We start from the raw sequence: 19,559 nt of genomic DNA, 5'->3' as shown, positions 1-19,559 counted from the left end.
AGAGCGGTGGATAGCTTTTTTGCATTTTAAACAAAGCAGTTATGGCACATCTAAGTGTATGTGTGAGATGGAATAATGTTACCCAGAGAAGAGAGAAGACCATGAGGAAAAAAGAGGTTTGATATAACTCTGTTTTTCTTTAAATTAATGGGACTACTGCCTATTTGTGCCTATTGATTTATTTGCTTATATGTAAAAACATATACAGCAGCCCAGTTTTATAATGTGGATACATTAATGAGGCATTGAGTTTCCACATTTTTCTGTTCAAGTCAGCACCTGGGCAAAGTACAGGATTTGGATGCTTTGGAAAAGTACCCACATTGCTAAATTGAGCTCAGTAAGCATGATAAAATGGCATATAAAATCCTTTAGAATACCAACTTTTGAATTTCTCAGTTTTTAATGTGTAAACAGACATCCATGTTTTCTATTAATTTAGAGCAGAGTGGGGCAAAGGGAATGGGTAAAATGTGTATGGGCAGCATGTATGTACAGATGTACGTGTAGAGTGGGGAGGGACTTCAGGCTGGAACAGCAAAATGTTTCAACTTTTTAAGATTTAATACACTAGATTTCTTGGGTGTCTTTAAAAGACCAGAAGAAATATAAATTTTGGATGTAATGGTTTAGATTAATTTGAACTTTCAGGGTTTCTTTGTTGTTTTTGTTTACTCTTTCAGCTTCCGGGCAGATTTTGATAAAATAGCTGATAATTCAGTTAACAAGCAGATGGTTAGGAAAGAGTGAAAAACTGTGCCACCATCAGCTTCAAATGAACACCTCCACGGGGACTTTTAGATAATATTTAATTGACGGGAATTGGTTCTTGAAGAGGAATTAGAGGACATTATTTGTGTCTTAATGAAACTATACCCAACCGTCATGTAGGGCAGAAATTAAAATAACTAAATGTTCTCTTCTAAGTTTGCCATTCTATTTATGTCCAAATTATTGTTTTGTGTTTGTTTTCCTCCACAACCCCTGCCAATTATGTGGATGATTTAAAAAATATTTAGTGGAATATAACTGTTTCTAAGTTGTTAAACAACAAAGGAAAACCTTAATCAGGCTTTAATTAACATTGAGAATGTTATGAGACAGTTAATGAGGGCTAATTTAAAGTGTGACACTGGAATAACTGAAGTCTATTTTTCTCTATTAATAATATAGCAAGATCACACATGCACACACATATGTATAGTACATGTAAAAACATCATGAATATGTTGGTTCCCTTCATGTATCAATTTCCCTTTGTATATTCCTTACCTTCTTAGACTATAAACAGTTTAGTGCATAGGCATTATCATTATCTTCCCTGGTATATGAATAGTGCAAAGCCTAATGAACCCTGACCCTAATTGTGGTCCTTTTGGCGCTGTTTCAACCTAAATATTTTAAATAATCCAGTATCTGTCTCTCAATAGGATGTAGATATAATTCAGCTGGCTTTAATTTTCCTGATGAACTTCTGATCCTGTCATAGAAAGCCTGTTTTCCTGTGTTGTTAGGACAATTTGAAATGTAATAATTGAAATTCAAGCTAGTTAACTGCAAATTCATGACACTTTTGGACTACTCTGATAATGACTTTGAATAAGGGGATGCTTCTTTGTTTGTTTGTTTGTTCATTTTAAATCACTAACCAAATTACTAGATGTTCTGATCACTTGTAATTTAAACTGCTGTTGATGACCCAGCAAATGGACTATGCAATCCTTAGAAGAGCCTATTGTTTTATGCAACCCTTTCTTGTGATATTAATATTGAAAAGATTTTATTGAATAAATGTTGTGTGCAGATATTAAATATTAAATGCAAGTTCTTTCTCTGAAGCTGAATGGCTGAGTCTGAAATAGGTCATGGCTGAAATTCTGTTGGTACCTGCCTGCTTATTCTAATGGCCTTTTCACCAGAGTATCTGGATGACTTCTAAGAATTTAGAAATGGAAATAACAAACAAGAGTAATCTCACTTTGGTAACTTTAGTACGGTCCCCAGTTGGTGTCTACTAAAATAGAGAAGTTAGAGATGCTATTTTCTCAAGGTTTGGAGTTTTGATTCAGGGCAGAGTTGCTCACCTGTCATACAGTCTTTTCTAATGCTAACAGATGATCCCTGTAGGGAATTCCACTTATTTGAGCTTCAGTGGCAGAAGTGCTAAGCAGTACCCCTCCTATATCCAAACTCTTTTTAACAGTAGCCACAAATTCCCTGTTCTATTTTAGGAGGATGGCTGATAAATCTCTTTTCTTACCTGTTTTTCTCATATGATATATTTCTTGCCTCCTCCCTTATGTCTTATTTGCCAGTGATGAGTTGCAAAGAATTTTTCTCTAGCTATGTCCCCAATTGTAATGATATTTTATGCGTTTGGATGCTTGTTACCTCATCACTTTTACAGTAGTAGAACCCAAAATTCATTCTTAACTCTTGTGGCACTTGGGCCTTTAAATCTCACAATATTTTATGGCTGATGTAGATTAAGATCAGTAGATTGTTAGGAATTTTCTGTACTCAGTAATCCTCTGCAACAGCACAGAGAAGGAAATCATACCCCAAGGCTTGCTTCCACGTGAATTTGTGTAGATTAAAATTCTCGTCTGCAAGATCAGGGCAAGTTAGAATTATCTGATTGCTTCTCTGAAAAGTGACTGTATTTATGTTGGTGGAAGGAAGATGGTGAGTGAGCTGGTAAATTTCTTTATGTCAAGAAAATGTTCACATTTGTTTCAAGTTTAGGAATAGTCTATAATTTTCTGTCGGAGACAGGTGGGGAAATAGTGAGGATGGTTCTTGATTCATTCAAGATAGTTTCCTATTTCTTGAAAGTGAAATCTGTTAGGCACTGAACACTGTTTTTGGCATATTAAACATGGTATATGTCCATTGTAATATCTAAAACTAGACACATTAACAGAAACGGTAACATAACAGGGAGTCCTTCCCTAACAGATATTCTAAATGCATTCATAACTTTACACCACTCTCAATTTCTGTGAAACTATAATCATTCATGCATCAGAGTTATTGCAGTGCACAGTTCATCTCTAATCATGTATTTGCTGCTTGATGTTCTCCCTTATTACTGTATGCCACTAGGCCTTGGCACATCTGTAGAGTGAAAGAAAATTTACATAGATTTTTTTCATGTATTTGCTGCTTGATGTTCTCCCTTATTACTGTATGCCACTAGGCCTTGGCACATCTGTAGAGTGAAAGAAAATTTACATAGATTTTTTTCACGTTTCTTTTTTTTTTTTTTTTTTTTTTTTTTGGTATCAGTCATGTTTTCTCATGAGCCACTGGATGGCTCTGCAATCACTAATATACTCAGAGTTGGGGAAATAAGTTTACTTAAGGGCGTTAATTACAGCTCAGAAGAAATGAGGATGAAACGCAGAGTTTTGGGAAGCAGAAATTGTAGATCTTTTATTGCTGGCAACTACTGTTCAGAGAAGATTCAGCAGTGAAATGTTGCCACGTCTGAAAGGGAAAGTGTGAAATAGGTGAGGAAGTCTGAAGCATGCTACAGTTTGCCCAGCAGTCCATCTGTAGGAAACAAGGAAAACATAAAAAACCCCTATAAGCCAAAAGTCTTGAATCGGTACCTATTTCCTGGTTTATTTTGGTTTGGAGCTGCCAGAGAAGGGATCTGATTTGTCCCAGATCCCATGCTTTATCTCCTGGTTTAGGTTTTGCTGGAGACTGGCTGCAATGTCCATAATCTCTATAAGTATAAAGACACACTTCTTCAATAACTCCTATTTTTTTTTCTTAAGACTAGTTACTGTACTTGATTCTTTAAATATTCATTAGATATTCCTTGACTTCTTGCCTGATTTCTTTGCATGGCCAAGTCAAGAGCATATGTAATTTTAAAGAAAATCCAGGTGCTAATCTGTATTGTGATCTATCATATTATTTATTAATGTGTCTCATTAAATTATCTAGTACATTGTTTGTTCTTCTGGCCTAGTAATGTGTTTAAATTACATTTTGCTGGATTTAGCTGTATATACCCATCTGCATTTGCAGTCATTCTTGACTTGTTCTTTTTTGTCAACTTTGTTTACATGTCTTTCACAATGACATGAATACCATATCCAAGTTAATTTATCCAATATCTCCTCGTCTTGCATACATATGCAAGGTACATTTTATACCCCATTAATACTTATCTTCCAGCCTACCTGATTCTTTACTCATGCCACTATAAAGAAGAAGTGAATCCACTGACTGGCAAATATTCCATTTCAATTGCAGTTTGCTAATCAGTTTTGTAAAATAGAGAGACCTTCCATTACTAATTTTTTCTGAACTCTGTTTCCTGTTCCCCAGTAAAGCTAGAGACATACTGGAGAGGAAAAAGTATTTTTAAATATGTTTCCAAGTAAAGCACTACATTTGGTACTAATGTTGGGACTATACGATACAAAAATATTGTAGTACGGTTGGAGTGTTGTTGGAGCCATTATGGTCCAGGAAATGTCTGAGGCAAGGATGATATTCTTTACTGAACTAACTTTTATTGAGATAGCTGTTGGACAATCTTTCAGGCATCAAGTACCCTTCCTTTGACTGGGCACTTGTCCAACAGCTCTTTGAACTATACAGTGGGATCAGTAAAAGATATCACAGACAAAAATTTTGGGCACTCTCCAGGTGCTTTTGAACATATTCGTGAATCCCCAAAGTTTAATGAAATGTTGGAATTTGCAAGTCATTGTAGAAACTGAGATATTTTGAGGAGGATATATTTAGGAAGGTATATTTAGGCACAATTGATTGTTTAATAATATTTCATATCAAAAGCATATTATTCATCTCTAATAATTTTTCAATAGTAAAAATTGTTTGTCCAAACTGGCAAATGTTTATGAATAATGTGTGGATTCACAGAGCTATAGACAGGTTTGTAAACAATTAACAAAAGGCAAAAAAAGAGCTAAGTTTGCAACAAATATATTCAGAATGAATAATTCAAGCAGAACTACATCCTAGGCAGTCAGCTTCATTCTGTATATATCCAAGATATCTTTATTGCATGATGGAAAATCATTCTATTAAAATAACCCTTACATGTAGCAAAACATTTCTAGTTAGCCCTCCATCCCCTCTCAACCTGTTCTTTAACATACACTAAAACCTTGTAATCACATCAAATATTAATGTTGGTGAGAATGACCATGCTGAACTCTTGACTATAATAAACAGCATTTTCTCATATAGTTAATAAAGACTGGTCAGTGATGTAGCTGCCCCATCTTAGGTGCTCAGATACTACAGTGAGGGAAGCCATACTTAGGATCATAGGGAAAGTAGGACTGGAAGGAACTTCATGAGGTTATCTAGTTCAACCTTCTGGCCTAGGCAGGGTCACCCCTGACTAAACCAGGGATTTATGTCCATTCTGATCTTTAAAGTTTCCAAGGAAGGAGATTTAACAGCTTCTCTTGGAGGCCTGTTCCAATCTGTGACTACCCTCATAGTCAGAAGTCCCTCCTAATGTCCAAACTAAATTTCCTCTGCTGCAGCTTGAATTCATTGATCCTAGTCTTGTCCCTTACAGCCACAGAAAAAAGTCTGTCTCCCTCCTCTTTAAAATCACCCTTCAGATATTTGAAGACCATTACCAAATTCCTCCCTTGGTCTTCTCTTCCCCCAAGTAAACAACCCTAGTTCTTTCAGTCTTTCATTATAAGTGAGGCTTTACTGGCCTTTAATCATTTTTGTTGCTCTCCACTAGACTCGTTCAAATTTGTCCAGAACTCCAGATGAGGCCTCACCAGTGCTGAATAGATTGGAAGAATCACTTATCTTGATTTGCAAGTGACACCCCTGTTAATACAATCCAGTATTTTTTGCAGCAAGAGCACACTGTTGGCTCTTACTCAGCTTATGGTCTATGATAACCCCTCTGCAGTAGTGCAGCCAGCCAGTCATTCTCAAGTCTGTATTTGTGCATGCCATTATTTCATCCCAAATTCAAGACTTTGCATTTGTCAGTTAGGGACTGGGTCATGGGCACTCTTGCCTAGTGGTTAGGTACCTGAAGCACAGGTACAGTCCAGCTTGGTTTCCCAGGAACTGGGGGAAGGAGGGGCACGTAACTGGGAGCCAGAATGGAAAAAAGACAGATCAGGGTCAAAAGCCAGAACCAGAGACAGGGTAAGCTGAGGGTTAACCAGGATCAGAAACCAAAAGTCAAAGCCAGAGGTCAAACCAGAACCAAGAGCAGAAAATGAGAATCAGATTGCCAAGGATCCTTCAAGAATCGGAAGCTGAAGTTTGAGTCAGGATTCAAAACCAGAGAACCAGCAAGGAAGCACGCAGAGGGTCAGGAACCATGAGGTTAAAATCTCCTATGAGAACCAGCTGTGCTATTTGAAAGCTTGTCAGTGGTTTAAAGAAGGCCTCATCTACCTCTTCCTTGTGGCTTGCTGGACTACAGCAGATGCCTACCATGATGCCCCCCCCCCTGCTGCTCTCCCCTCTTACCTTTTACGCAGAGGCTTTCAATGGGCCTACCTTCCACTTCATACTGCACCACAGAATAAATGTACATCTCCTTTATATACATAGGGCAAAACCTACACCTTTTTTTCCCAAGGCTATCATTCCTGAACAAGTTACACCTGTCCTGGTGGTACTCTAGTCATGTGGATTATCCCATCACATCTCTATAATCCCAGTTGCTTCATAATTCCTTGATTATACTAGGACATCCAGTTCTTCCTGTTTATTTCCCAATTTCTCATGCTTCTTGCATAAGTATATAGATGTTTTAAGTATCTAATTGCTTGTCCCTTTTTCTCCCTGAGAACATTGCTAATGGTTCTGCTATTACTCCCCTTCAGTAAGTTTTATCCAGAACCCCTGGCTTTTTACATACTTCTGGGCTTTTACCTCCAACCCCCAAGGGAACCTTATTTAAAGCCCTCCTCACCAGGTTAGCAAGGCTGTATGCAAAAATATTCTTCCTTCTCTTTGTCAGGTGGACCCATCTCTTCCCAGCAGTCCAAATTCTTGGAATACCACTCCATGTTTGCAGAAGTCAAAGCTCTGCTGGACAATACCATCTATGCAGCCATATGTTGATCCCCATGATGCAGCTGCTCCTGCTTTACATTTGACTGGAAAGCTCAATGAGAGTACCACTTGGGCCCCTGTCCTGGTCACACATGTAGCCAGAACCATGTAGTCACTTTTAATCTTCAGTATCATTATTGTCCATATTGATGAGCAGTATGGCATAGTATTTAGACAGCTGGATGGGTCCAAGTATCGTTTCCATGTCATCTCAGATAGAAGCTCCTGGAAGGCAACAGACCTCTTGGGCCAGCAGGTATACCAGTTCTTCAGCTGGGCAACCACAAGTTGAGAAGAGGAGTGCTCTTTGTTCGCTGGAGGTAACAAGTTGCCAGCTTCCACCTTTCTGAGTATCTCTGTCTTTTCTGTGTCCCAGTGCCTTCACAGGCTGCCCCTCTTTCATTATGCTGGAGGTCTCCATGCATTGAGCTGATAAAAGCCTCATGCTTATGGATGATGCTATCATGATGACAGTTCTTTTATGACTATAGCTTCAGTCTTATCTGTCACATGAAAATTTTCTGTTTAGGACTCTAGTCTTCATTCACAAAAATCCTGATCAAGGCAGTCCTAACATAAAGGACAGTTTGGAGCCAAGGTAGAAGCTCAGCATAAGTATAAACTCCACAACATTTCTAATGGAGACATGTACAATACACTACAAATATTTGAGGTGCATTATTACAGTGAAGGCAGATTGGTTTAAGCTAAATACACATATGGTCTGGCTCAGTCTTTTATCGTATTCTTCATAGGTTTTAATATCATGCTGATTATTGAACTAACTGGGTACTTCTACACATTCATTAATGTGCCGTGATTATGGCACATTAAGTTTAGTACCTGTAATTACAGGTACTAACTTAATACACCACAATCAGGTGGCGCACACTTTGTTTGTGATGCTAATATGCAGTAAACTAATTCTACTGCGCATTAGCATGGTTTTTGCCTGCTGTGCTAACGTGCAGTAGAATGTCTACTTTGCTGCTAGTGTCTTGTGTAGACATGCCCACTGAGCATCTCCCACTAGTCCATTAGGTGGCAAAAGTGTGTGTCTTTCACATTTTTTACTCTTAGGAGGAAAAGGATATGAAATGGATTGCTTTGTTTTGATAAGGAAATTAGTCATTTGTTTGTTTTTAAATATACAGGTTATCATGTATTTACTTGAGAGAAGGCAAAGTCAGACACACTTTGCATTTGGTGCAGAAAATAGGAAAGTTTGTGATAGTATTTCATTCTTAGGCGAATTCATTCCACTGTCTTATACTGGCCACTGAGAAAGTTCTGTCTGCTATACAAATGAACTTCCACCTTAGTGTAGAGAGTTCATTGTGTCTTTATCCAGGTACTTAGACAGCCTTTCAGATAATTGGGGCCCAGCTTATGGAGGGGCTGGAAGATAGGAATCAAGACTGACCTTGAATTTAATTTCTATGGGAAATTAATATAGAGATAAGTAGCAAGTTTGATTTACTTGCAGTAATCTGAGTTGCTAAGGAACCACGTTGCAGTGTTCAGTTCTAGTTGGTGAAAGATTCTGTTCCCAGGAATATGCTTTACTATAATCCTACCAAGAAAAGACAAATTTGTGAATAATAGAGACTAGTTCATGCACCAGGATGGGACAGAATCTGCTAGCCAAATAGGGATGATAGAAAGCATCACCTGCCATTGTAGATATGGAACGCTTATCATTAGCAAGAGATCCTAAACTACTATTTGACTGATTATGAATGAAAAACTTGTATTCAAGGAGACAGCAACTTAACTACAGATTCCTCAGACTTTTCAAAATACTCTCCTCTGTTGACTCTGCCTTATTTGTATTCAGCTTTATCCAACCATTCCTCATTCATGCTGAGATCTCATCCAAATAGTGAATCCTGGTTGGGGGAGGTAGAAGAGTTATGTGTTCAAAGACAGGCAAAACTAGAAATATGTTATGTTGTCTTCCTATTACTAGCACTTGAATCCATGTCTCATCAGTTCGCTATACAGATGACTGCATGTAGATGTCACAAAAGAGTGAAGAGAATTTCTCTTTGTGAGACTCCTCAAACAACACATCTTGTGATGAATGTGCAGTTCCCATTGTTGTCTTCAGAGTGGTCCTGGAGGAAGAACTCTAGTACTTTGGATGTCTGCCACCATTCTTGGTTGAAGCAGCAGCATATTATGGGTCAGCAGCACTGAATGCTGCAGAAAGGTCAAGGAGAAGAGAATGGATGTCTTCTCTCTATCCATTGACAGGAAGATGTCATCCATCAGTGCCACTACTGTGGTTTCAGTTAAGGGTCCTAGCCTGAATGAAGATTATGCTGCATGCAAAAAACTGGCTTTAATTAGGTGAGATTTTAGTTGGACTTTGTCTATAGCTTTTCTGTGTGTTTGTTTAAGAATGGAAGGTGTGGCACTGAGTAGTAGTCTGAAACAAAGGTATTCAAAGATTTTTTTTCAGTCTTGGTTAGACATTTATGTATCTAAGAGGAAAAGAGAAGGATTCCTTCCCTTAATTGTGCATTAGCTATTCCAGTCAGAAGTGGTAGCTTATGACTCTTTCAGATACATGGGTCGAATACACAAGTCTTAGGTTGAGCATACTTTAGGTTATCCAGAAGTACCTGGCAAATGAAAATACTGCACTTTAGAAATACAGGCTGTCTATTGGTTAGTAGGTTTAAACAAAGGATCCATGCTGCTAGTGGAGCCTTCCCTAGGTTAGTGCAGGGAGATTTGCAGTTCTGGTAAAACTGAGGGCTAAATACTATTTCAGTTTATGTACCCAAGTGGCAAATACCTAGCCCCATAACTGCATTTTGGGGGATTTGCACGTGCTTTGCAATTCAGCATTACATAGATTAGTCTAACAAGCATGGTGAGTGGGTTTGGATAGAATCATGCAGTTATGTGCAAAAAGACAGATAAGTCTCAAAATTTTAGTCTGACAAAAAACAAAGCTAATGGGCTGTGGGTGAGGAACATGATCAGACCATCCTAACACTTTAACCCAATATGTTAGTAGTTAATGGTCTTTGGCCAGGGAATCAGAGACCCAGTTTCTAGACCCCCGCTCACCCAAAATGGGTTTGAACTTGCATCTCATGCTTCCCAGCAAAGGCCAGCTGTTGTTTAAATCCTTGTCTAAAAGCTGGGTCCACTGAGCAACCCAGAGAGGGAGACATGTGACACCAGGAGGAAGAAGACAGGCCAGCAGGTACACGGGTCAACTAAATGGACAGTGCCCCAGAAGGGATTGGAGCAGAAATTCTAGCCTGAGACCTCTCTGTTCCCAATGGGGCAGGAAGTTTCCTCTGGATGTTTTTCCAATGAACTTTAAACACAGTGTGAAGACATTGTAGGTTCAAACACATCTGGGTGAGGGAGGCTAGAACCCATATATCCTGTTTCCTGGGCAAGTGCCCCAACTATTAGGCTGTTGGGCTATATGCCCTCTCCTATGTTTTTCTTCCAGGAGGTATACAAGTAGGCATGTGCAAGTAGCAAAAACTGCAGTTATGTAGCTATGGATGCACCACTTCAGCACATCAAATGAAATATGTTTTAGCCCTTAATGTTCAGCTGTAATCAGGATTATAAAAACTCAAGCGCAATTTGCCACCCTGGACAGCTCCTTGGTCTGTTTCACTGTTGTTTTTATGAGTTCTTCCAGATGGAAAATGCATGCAGATACCTCAGTCAAATGAACTGAGTTTAAAATAGAACTTGATTGCTAAAATCCCCATAGGTGAGGCAAATATTGTCAGGGATCTTTCAAATCTTAAACTTACCCTAATGGAAATAACCTGAATATCTGCTTTTCTGAAAACAGCTAAAGGTTATTTTTAATGCAACATTTACAGCATTTGTTAAAGCTTAGGACTTCCTTTCTTCCTTCAATGACTTCTGAAAGCATGTATGTTGATAGGATGCACAGCTACTCTTTTTTATTGGTCTAAGTAATTCAGTATTCATGATTGCCAAGAATAGATCTAGAAAGCAGAAGATGGCAATTGAAATTTCTCTAACAACATGCAAAACAGCCATAATAACTGCTAAGGAAACCAAATTGCATGGGTTTGAAAATCTGCACTGAGCAGTCATTAAGTATTGTTCTTTAGTTGTGTGATTTCATTTCATTAAGTATTTGCATACTAATAGAAAGCTAAAGTTACAAGTATACTGCTGTGAGTGATGCCCAACCACTCCCTTCCAGCCCTTGTGTTTACTTCCATAGTCATCCACATTGCATTGGCAAAGCACAGGGAAAAGCTTTAATGCTCTCAGCTGCAGTAAACCAAATCAAATTTGAGATGAATAATGAACTTAATTTACCATAAAGACAGTCTGTTTGGTATTTCATCCAATAAGGTAAGTTAATAACAATTTTAGGGAAAAAAAGGAAAAAAGATCCTTATTTTCTTTGTTGTTTATTTCTTTTAAGCCTAAATAAAATCCTAATTATTTTTCTTTACATTCTGAACTTTGTTTCACATTTCATCCAATATATGAATTTAAGGTGAATGACGTAGCACTGAGTACTTCTATATGTCTGACTTCTGTTTATTTGGGGACCCAGAAATATATATTAGAAAAAAATCCAGATTTCTATATACATATATAAAATACAAAAAGCATGCTAAATGAAATGTACTTGTCAGTGCAAATTGGCTAATCATAAATTGTTCACTTCCAGAGCAAAGCAAATTTAGATCAAGATTAGGGCATGTAACTGATACAGCAGATGTGGCTGAATCCAGTTAAGGCATTAGGTATTAACTACATATTATTTGCATGGTCTATTTTATTTACAGTATAGGCATTTGAGCAGAAAGAAAGAGAAGCACGATCAGTGTTGTGTTTCATAGCTATAAGGAAAGTTGTGTGTTTGTAGTAGAGGTGTTTTGTACAGCAGTTTTTCTAGCTCAGAGGCCTTGGTGAGATCTTACTTATTTCAATTTGTTTAAGTAAAGTACATTCATGATTATTAGTTCTATAAAGAAGAAAAAAATCACTTTTAAAAAATCACATTCATTATTTTAAAGAATACTTGCAAAGAAAAATGTCTTTAGTTTGTATGTGATTTTAATAGCTCAATAATAAAAATGATACTTTATTAAAGACAGTGATTACTGTAGAAAGATTTGGTTTTTATTTTTTGCTGTTCTCTCTCCCTTCCTTGTCTCTGAGAGTAAAAATATTCTGTACAATACAGGATTATTTTGTTTTAGTCATTCTGCAGAGTAGCATTTGTAATGCTGGCAGAAGTATAGATCATTGAGGAAAATGGATGTTATGATCAGGGATCCTGGTTTTCTCTGATTTTAAAAAATCCCTAATTTTCAAATGAAAAAAAGTAACCCAAAATCCACATTTTTCTGTGATTAAAATGAAACGCCACTATATACATATCTATATATAAGTTGTGTTTCATTTTAACCATGGAAAATGTGGATTTGGGTTACTTTTTTAATCCAAAAATTGATGATTTTTTTAAATCAGAGAAAACCAGGATTCCTGGTTATGATTTACTTAAAAACCTTAAACAAAAATAAAGGTGGCTACTCTCTCAGCTCTGTAGGTCTCACTGCTATGAGTCTTCAAAGGCAGCAGCTACTATCTATGTTCACTTTCATGCAGCATTGACTATGACCTTGTAAGGTACAGCACTGGTCATTCAAATGTAGCAAGAGCCTGTGGGAAAATTTCTGCAAACCTCCCAAGCCAAAAAGCTGAAAACTTACATTGACATTATTCCCCAACATTTTCTCAGTACTGTTGAATTCATAGCACTGTTAAATATGACAACATATCGTGGAATGGAATTAGGCCCTAGAAAATATTATGGTCAGTTTTACCAATTCTTTGTTTTAGACTAGGGACTCAGTATATTATTTCTTTTCAATCTGAAACGTTTTGCTGTGATAGCAGATGACAGCTCTAATATTGACCAAAGATGCTTTAGGAGCCTAGTAAAGGCAATAAATAAAAAACAAAGCTCAGCATTATTTTGAAAAAAAATGCATACACAAAATTGCTGCTTATTATTCTAAAGATGTATAATGTCAAGTACAGAAATATGTGTGAAGTTGTTGAGTTTTGAAAATAGTATCCTGCCATGTCAAGGGAGCTTGTCCAAGAGCTTACAGAAGAAGATTTTAAATCAGGAAGACTCCTGGGTTCTGTATCCATTCCACCACGCCATGCTAGATGTATCCATATTAGGAACCCATTAAAACAGCAGTGTAACTGAAGTTGTGGCATAAAAATAACCACTATCGCAGCCGGTGGCTGGTCATGCCACTTCTGCCAGCGGCCAACACTGCCCCATGCAGAGCTGCTGTCCATTGCACAGTGCTGCCCTGTTACATTTGGAAAAACTGACCTAATATACTCTCTACCTGTTTCCCCAACAATAAAATGTGACTAATAATGACAATGATGATAATACTGAAGAACATATAGCAGGGTCATGTGGCTTAATAAAATATTTGGAAAGGAATTTGTGAACTTTTGGTAAATGCTTTTACAGAAATACTGTTAAAAATAACTGCAAATATAAACTGTGTTATATAGTTTTAATGTGGTGTAAATATTGAAGTCAATGGAGTTACCATCATAAAATTGAAGTAAGCTAGTGAGGAATCAGACATACGTTTTTTAAAAATAATATTGTCTTACAAAATTAAAAGATCCCTTTAAAGCAAAACCTGACTTAAGCATAGACTTCAGCAAGCAATTTAAGCAAAGTGTGTAAGCACTCTCCACAGACAAAACATTGGACGTAGTACTACCATTTTTTAATTAATTGTTTCCATGAGATTTTCTTTGTACTTCCTCATTCATTGAAGTTGTAATAGCACATGAAACGTCCTGACTTCTCAGATGCTATAGACTTAAATTAGAATTCTATTTATAATGTTGAATTCTGGGTTATTACTTAAATATGGGATTTTCCTAACCAGTCCTCTTCTCTTTGACAGATATAGACCTTCCACTCACAACCTCAGTGTAATATGAAATTTGACATTTTTCTAGATTATTTATTTCCCTATTTCTGGAGCTTCAGCTTCCAGGATTCTAGACCTCTTCAAATTAAGAGTAACCAATTGACTTTTTGATGCCTTTGGACTTCTGTATTCCTGAGTTCTTCCTTAACACCTCTATTCTTATTCTGAAAGAAAATGGTTGAAATAACAAAACGGATGTTACAAAGATAATTTGTTCATTTTCACTAAATGAACCTGCTTCACTGAGCAAACAGAGATCAGACCACTGACTTCTGAGTAGGGAATTAACGAAAGATATGCCCACAAACATAAGTGCACAGTCACATGCACACACATACATAGTGTCATATACCAAAAGCTGCAGCAATAACTAATTTTTTTGTGTATGCCTATTTGAGGCTATAAATTGCATGTGTGAATATAAAGCTTTGTGACAAATTTATTGCAACCAGCTCCAACTTGTTTAATAGTATCTAAATCACTTTGAAAGTCTGCACTAAAATGCACTGTATGCACACTGCAACATTATTAACAACACAACTCAAAAATTCAAAGTTATAGATCCCATAGGAAGTATAGCTCATCTATATTGCGGCACTGTACTAGAGCATTAAATTTGACAGTGCATTTATTTTTTCAAAAATTATGAGTGTTCCACTTGGCTGAATTATGCATAAGCATTATACTTTTAAATGCCCTGGTTTTTGTTCAGTTAAAATATCAGCCTCAGTGTTGTGTTCACATAGTTCTTTTTAAATTTACTGTAGTAGTTAATTTAGGTAAACCTGAATAAGGTAAACCTGAATAATAAAGTCAAACAAATGGAGAAAAATCTATGAGATGCTTGTTCCTCAGAATATCTAGATGTACTCTTTAATCCAATACTGCAGATAACATCTATGTTCTGAGTGACTAGAAACAAGTTTTATTGTGCTTGCCTTGCATATTTTAAAGTTCTGGGTAGGTATCCCACTTTTCATTCAGGATGTCAGCAAGTCCTAACTGTGAGGCTGTGTTAATTTCAATTTTGTTTCTGAATGATTTTTGCTCCCAACATGAGCAATACAATGGACTGCTCTTGGATATATTTGAGAAATGCTAAGGGAATGGGCTGAATGTTTCCATGTTCATTTTAATTGTATGTGCCTGTAGTCCTAGAACCAATAAAATAGCTAAAATAGAAACGGAGATTATTTTACTGGTTGTCACAAGTGACCTGCAAAAAAAGTGTAAAATGCCCCATCTTCCTATAAATTGTTAACATAAAACTGTATATCTGTTTATACACTATAAATAGTGCTGAGCAAGAACCAAAACTCCATCCCTTAAATATGGTGTTAGCTGTGTCCAGATCTAAATTATTAATGGGAAACCCAACTAGATACAATTCCAGTTTGGTTTCTTGACTTCTGATCTGCAATGGACACCTCCCACTCTACCATCTTGTCTTTTTCTTTATTCCCTGTTAAAAGGGTCCCCTCCACCACAGCCCTTCTCCCATTACCAATGGAAAAAAGGATGGAAAATATACTAATTTAACTAAGGTATTCTATTTTTTTCATATGTGAATGCATTTGTACATAGCATTATTTAGTAAGGAAACGAGACCCAACTAAACCCATTCCCCAATCCTGGAGATCTTGAATTCCTGAAACAAAAGTAGATATATTAGAGTATACAGCACACCATCAACTTAGTGCATGTGCTTCACAGTGCATGTGCTTTACAGAACAGTCATTGGAGAACATTTCAAGCAGTCAAGATAATATAGAAGAGGGCATAAAAAATAAGTAGATAAAGAAGCTTGGGCAGTGAGAAGAAATGATGGCAGAGACATAGACAAGAACAGACTTGGGAGATGAAATCCAAAATCTGTTGAAATCCAAACTCTGTTGAAGAAAAAGACCAAAGCTCTAGTAACTTTTAGGGCATGTCTTCAGTCTCTATGATGAGCCCAGGAACACTGCCGAGAGCAAACCCTGCCACATGCTCATACTCACTGTGTGCCAAACCCCAGAAATTAGGCAGGGTGCTGGTTTAGGACAGCCCTGAGCAAGTGGGATGAGCTGTCCTCAGGCATACCATTGTGAACATGTTTTTGGCATTGTTCACATACACATGTACTAAATTGGCTACATAACCTAATTTCTGGAGTGGTAGTGAATGAGCAGGATGTATGGTCTCAGTAGCACTCAGAGGCTTGCCAGAAAGCCAGTGCAAACATGCCTTGAGTAGGGGGAGGATTGTTTCACGGGAGTACTTCCAAAATGAATGAGAAGCTTGAATTTAATGCAGAATTTGTGAAGGAGCTAGTGCAGAAATTCAAGAAAGGGAAGCCAATATTATTTTTCCTTCACAGCAGCAGGAAAGGAAGAAGAGATGAGAAAGGAGGTTAAAAAGAAAGAAGATGCAATCATCAACATAAAAATTAGAATAATAGAAAATTAGGGTTGGAAGAGATCCCAGGAGGTCATTTAGTTCTAGTCCAACCCCTTGCTCAAAGCAGGACCATCCCCAACTAGATCATCCCAGCCAAGGATTGTCCAGCTGGGTCTTAAAAACCTTCAAGGATGGGGAGTCCACAACCTCTCTGGGTAACCCATTACAGTCTTTTACTACCCTCCCAGTGAGGAAGTTTTTCCTAAAATCAAACCTAAACTTCCCTTGCTGCAAATGCAGATCGTTGCTCCTTGTTCTGTCATCTGCCATCACTGAGAACAGTCTAGCTCCATCCTCTTTGGAACTAGCTTTCAGATAGTTGAAGGCTGCTATTAAATCCCTCCTCAGTGGGTGCATCTACTCATGCATTTACTCTGGCCTTGATTTACTCTGATGTAAACTAAGCTGAAGTAAGGGTTTTCAGGCAGGTGTCTACACATGCAGGTATTAGGGAGAAGATTTACATCCAGTTTTCTGCAGCTCCACAATGAGCCCGTGTGGCCACCAGGAGGAGCGCTAGGCTCTGACTGCAGCTGCCAGCACTTGGCAGCCCTCTTTAAAACCCAGCCCAGCTTGCTGCTCTCTGGCCAGCCTCTTCCTTGTCCAGGAGCAGCATACCAGTAGCAGGGACAGTATGCGTCAGCTTGCTCCTTGGCCATTCTACCTCCCGCACTATGATTGCTCAAGCCCCTGACCCTGGCAGCAAGAACCAGTGCCCCGGGCTCCTCCTGGCCACCACGATCACTCTGCTGGCCCACCACACTGACTGTCACCTTGTCCACAGCTCTCATTCTACCCTGCTCCCCCACAACCAGCAACTGGCTGCCTGGCCACAGCATGCCACCGCTACCACTGAGAAAATGCCACTGCCAGGAACACCAGCAAGGGGCTACACAGTGCCACCACTGGGGCTGCAAACACCCACATGGGCCTCCAGCTCCACTACTTCTGGGCCTGCTGTTCCAGCTAGGATTGGTGGTGGCACATCATCCAACACACCTGGGATGATGAGCAGTGGCTGGATGGCTTCTGCATGACCTGGGCCACCTTTCAGAACTGGCTCCGGCAGCTGTGGCCCCACTTGGAGCATCAGGACACTGGCATGTGCCTGGCCCTCCTCACAGACACCTGGCTGGCCCTCGCCATGCTGAAGCTGGCCATGCCTACCAGCCTCTGATACATCAGACGCCTGTTCAGCATGAACAAGGCCACTGTTGGGGAGGCAGTCCCGGTGGTATGTGGAACCCTCCAGGATGTGCTGGGGCACACTGTGCTCCATGTCCATGACCCCCTGGTGGTGGTGTATTGGGGTCCTGGATGGGACCCACATCCCTATCACCTATCCACCCCATGGAGACCACCCCTATTACAGCTGCAGAAGATTTCACTCCATGGTCCCGCAGGTCATCATGGACCACCACAGCATGTTCACCAATGTTAGCACCAGCTAGGTGGGCAGCACTCACAACACCCATGTGTTTCACAACTCTGGCCTTGTGGTACTGGTGGAGGGTGGGCACTTTACTCTGGGGGTGCCACACCTGCAGCTGGGTGCCATCATATACCTGCCCCTATTCATCAGGGACCCTGCCCACCCACTCCTGCCCTGGCTGATGCAACCTTATACCTGGACCCCTGCCAGGCCACCTGGACCCCTGCTAGGCCTGCTTTAACCAGTGACTGCGCTGGACCCATGCCCTTGTGGAGTACACCTTTGACTGCCTCAAGGGTCACTGGCATGCCCTCACTGCCTAACTTGAGATCACCAAGGACAACCTCCCATGAGTCATTGTAGCAGCCTGCATGCTGCATAACATCTGTGAGGCCTGGCTGCAGGGGGTATGACACATGGAGGATGCCTGGCAATGGAACACCACCTGCAGTGGCAGTGACAGCAGCGGACCCCCCCCCAACTGAGGCCCCAAGAGAGCCACACACCTGCCAACAGGGGCCAGGGCATGGGTGCAGGAGGCTCTAGCTGACCACCTTCTCCTGCACTCCCCGCTGTATCCCACCTGCCCTGCGACCTATGGACCTCACCACCTCCCCTGTTCACCCTCAGGACCATGTTCACTACAGACACATGTCAGAAGAACAAGCCTTTATCCCCTTCATATCACATCACACAGACCCCTCTCCCCCCCAACACACAGAGCCTCCCTTCCCCCTCCTTCCCCAACAAACAAAGCCCTTCCACCACCCACTCCACCCACGAACAATAAAAAGCCCTTGTCCCTATGCAAACTATTTACAAAGTGACTTTTATGGTGTCCCAGAGTGGGGGGCCATGGGGTGGGGGCACCTGGGAAGTAGAGCCTGCAGGCAGGCAACCAGCACCATGGCCTCTGGCCAGTCCCCCTTGGGTCTGGACACTGTGGCGAGTATGGTGAATGGGGAACTTTCCCAGGGGTGACAGCAGCCAGTGCTCCTCATGGCATGGCTTGCTTCCTCTCCAGCAGGCAGAGTCCAGGCCCAGCAGGGCTGGTGTGCAGTCCGGGCATCACTCCAGGCAGCTCTGGCTCCATGTGGGTATGGAGCCAGAGTGAGTGGCAGGGCTAGGCTGAGGCTGGGGATCTGGGTGGTGTGGCGCCCAGTACAGGGGCCAGGCCAGGGGCTCCTGTCAGCTGGTGGTGGCAGAGGACCTCCTCCCAAGCCTGCTGCAGGCCAGTGGGCAAGCACCAGCAGGTGTGTGGGGCTAGGGATAGTGGGCAGCTGTGACCCTGAGCCAGCATCCCCACTGCCAACTGTGACATTTCCCCAGCATCCAGATGCAGGACCAGCAGAGCCATGAGACATAAGCTTTTTGTGAGACATTGCAATATTTCAGAGATAAGATGCTCTGTACCAGGAGCCAGATGCAGTGCCCAGCTTCAGATCAGGGGTCAGGTATGCACGGGTGCCCAGGGACCATGATAAGTTGACCATGATAAGTTGGCACCTGATGCCATGGCTCCAGACCAGGGGCAGGCAAAATATGGCCTGCAGGCCAGATCTGACCTGCCAGGCCATTCT

At 40.2% G+C, this 19,559-nt stretch overlaps 1 protein-coding gene across 1 annotated transcript in view; it reads left to right on the top strand.

Moving 5' to 3' along the window:
- Positions 1–19,559, top strand: part of DLGAP1 (DLG associated protein 1) — a 719,594-nt gene that overhangs the window by 492,843 nt on the left and 207,192 nt on the right. The window lies entirely within an intron of this gene.

This window comes from Alligator sinensis, unplaced genomic scaffold, assembly GCF_000455745.1.
Source record: "Alligator sinensis unplaced genomic scaffold, ASM45574v1 scaffold168_1, whole genome shotgun sequence".
NCBI lineage: Eukaryota > Metazoa > Chordata > Crocodylia > Alligatoridae > Alligator > Alligator sinensis.
Note: the sequence above shows the minus strand (reverse complement) of the source record. Positions and strands in the feature narration are given on the sequence as shown.